We start from the raw sequence: 1803 nt of genomic DNA on the forward strand, positions 1-1803 counted from the left end.
GCACTCCAGGGAGCCCGGGGCGCCCTCGCTGCGGGACGCGCCGGAGCGCGAGCAGGGCTTTCGGGGAGGAGGCGGCTGCGCTCACCCAGCGGAAGAGCAGCGGCGGCACTTAGCCCGCCAGCGCCACTCTGACCTCCGCGCAGCGCGCGGGCAGGAGCGGGGCCCCACCTCCCCCAGCGCCGGGGAAGCAGGGCAGGGGGCGCTTTCGGTCCCCGCAGCCGCCCCGCCACCCCGGTGCTGCCGGGCACCTGCGGGAGGCGCTTCTCAGCGCTGGTCCCAGGGGCCGCGGAGCCAGCTCCCGATCGCCGCCGCGCTTCCGGCCCCTCGCCACCCACGAGCCGGGCGCGCCGGCCTCCCGCCCTGCAGGGCACCTTCCACCTGCACCCCACTTCTGCGTTCAACGCCTTCGGGCTCCTACACTCAGAATCCGCTCACGTAGCTCGCGCTCGGAGGAGGAGAGCAGGCGAGCCTCAGGCTGCGGGAACCTCTCCCCCTAGTGTGCAGTTATTTATAGCTCAAACTCCGGCCCGAGTCTGCGTGTGCTCGTGCACCCCGCTTCGCCGCGGCGGTGCAAACTTTTCCTCGGGTCCCGCTATTCCCGAGGAATCGGAGCGGGGAGGCAGGGCCGTTTCGGATTGCCAGTGTCAGGAGGGTCAAATATGTTACTTTGCCGTGCACTGCTATGCGTTTCTAGCAGAGGTTCGTCCATCTGCAAGCACGCAGCCGGCAGCTCGGAAGCACGGCTCTCTCTGAATGGGTTCAGCGTCCACGCAGATTGCAGATGTGCAAACTGGAGTCAAGGGTCGGGCTGCTCGAAAGAGTAGCATATAGGACTGGGTGGCAGAGCGCACGAAGGGAATGAAGAAAGGCGGCACCAAATCACCAAGTTTTCAGAAACAGATGAAGCGAGAGCGATGCGTACGTCCCTGCTTCATTACCACCATGACCTAAATCTCACGATTCTCCCCTGTACACCTCAGTAAACAGGATTATTTGTGCTCCGCTTTCAAAATATAGGAAAATCAACGCAGACATAAAGCCCGAAGATGGGGGGCGGGGCGGGTTGTGACACTGCTCGGAAGCGACACACTTCCATTGACAGGATTTATTTTTCCCCAGCTCCAACTACAGGCACCAAAAGGTATTTTACCTTTTGTCAATGGTTCAAAGGAGACGTAGGAAAAAATAATAACCAAATGCGGACGTATGTAGCTGGCCAAACGAATCCTGCACCCCACCAGCAGAACAAACCCTCCGAGTACGGGTCTTCGGAACGTGTGTGCACTCCGACTCCCGACTCCGAACTACGGTTACGAGCCAAGTGATTGGCGGCTTCTGGTCCCCAGGCGACATCTCACTGCGCCCTGCGCAGCCCACCCTCTGCCTCCTCCGCCCGGCCGAGCCCGCGGGCGGCCGCTGCCCCGAAGCTGCGGGTCCGGCGCGCCGAGCTCAGAGAGGGGACCTCGCGGGGCGCGGGGCGCGGGTTGCGCGCCTGGAGCGGCTGCACCTCGGCGGCGTTATTGTTCCGCGCCGGCGACCGAGCGCCAGCCAGGCCCGCGCCGCCCCTTCCAACCCGGGGAGCACATTAGCACCCCGAGGGCGCGGAGCTCTCAGAAGTCTCGGCCCCACGGGGCAGGCTCCGGGCTCCCGCCGCTCGCGGGAGGGCCGGCGGGCAGGCGCGGGCTGCACTCCCCAGTCTCCCAGCAACTCTGACCGCAGCTCTCAGGGAGGCGAGCACCGACAGGGAGGCGAGGGAGGGCGCCCAGAAGAGCCGTGAGCCGCCCGGTCCCCTCCTGCCACCGC

At 65.4% G+C, this 1803-nt stretch overlaps 1 protein-coding gene across 4 annotated transcripts in view; it reads right to left on the reverse strand.

The window, feature by feature from the left end:
• Positions 1-1803, reverse strand: part of Epha7 (EPH receptor A7) — a 163273-nt gene that overhangs the window by 160887 nt on the left and 583 nt on the right. The window lies entirely within an intron of this gene.

This window comes from Chinchilla lanigera, unplaced genomic scaffold (genome assembly GCF_000276665.1).
Source record: "Chinchilla lanigera isolate Chin_1 unplaced genomic scaffold, ChiLan1.0 scaffold00010, whole genome shotgun sequence".
Classification (NCBI taxonomy): Eukaryota; Metazoa; Chordata; class Mammalia; order Rodentia; family Chinchillidae; genus Chinchilla; species Chinchilla lanigera.